The sequence below is a fragment of the Condylura cristata genome, unplaced genomic scaffold (assembly GCF_000260355.1).
Source record: "Condylura cristata isolate star-nosed mole 26May11 unplaced genomic scaffold, ConCri1.0 scaffold00003, whole genome shotgun sequence".
In the NCBI taxonomy this organism is placed as follows: domain Eukaryota; kingdom Metazoa; phylum Chordata; class Mammalia; order Eulipotyphla; family Talpidae; genus Condylura; species Condylura cristata.
Genome location: NW_004567104.1, coordinates 78,112,235 through 78,112,912, shown reverse-complemented (window position 1 = coordinate 78,112,912; position 678 = coordinate 78,112,235).

The window sequence follows — 678 nt, the reverse complement described above, 5'->3', positions numbered from 1 at the left end:
GCTGGGGGGTGAGGTTCCGCCCTCTCGGGAAGGCAGTGGGCGGGCAGCGGGCAGCGGGCGGGCGGCGTCGGCTGACCAGCGGCTCGGGGCACCCCGAGCTCCCTCCCACAGAGGGAATCTGGGTTCCACCAGGCCCGGTCATGCCAGAGCCCCGCAGGCCCTCGCTGGCCCGAGCTCTCAGCTGCAGGCTGGCCGCCCCTCTCCGCGTGGCCGCCAGGGCCCGGCGCCACGTACCTACGGATCCGGTCCCGTCGATGATGGCCGTCACGGTGGCGAGGGCCCGCGAGTTCCCCTTGAGGCTCTTGTGGGTGCCCTTGGAGAAGAGGCGGGCGCGGGTGAGGTGGCCGTGGCCGCGCCCGGATGGCGTGGCGGGGCCCGGCAGGGACGCTCACCAGGTCCGTGGACACGGCGGTGGTGATGAGGGCGTAGGGCCCGCTGACCAGCGCCCCGCTGAGCAGCAGCATGGCTGTGGACCAGAGGCGGGTGAGCGGAGGCGAGCTCCCGCAAGTCCGCGCCCCAGACCGCGGGCAGTGCCCGCGGCACACGGCTGTAAGCCCGGCAGCAGATCCCCCACGCGACTGGGAGGGCCACGCCCCGGCCACATGGGGCCAGCACCAGCAGAGGGAGCCCCGCACCCCCGGGGCCCGCCAGGCCCTCCGCACCGGCCCTCCGGCCATG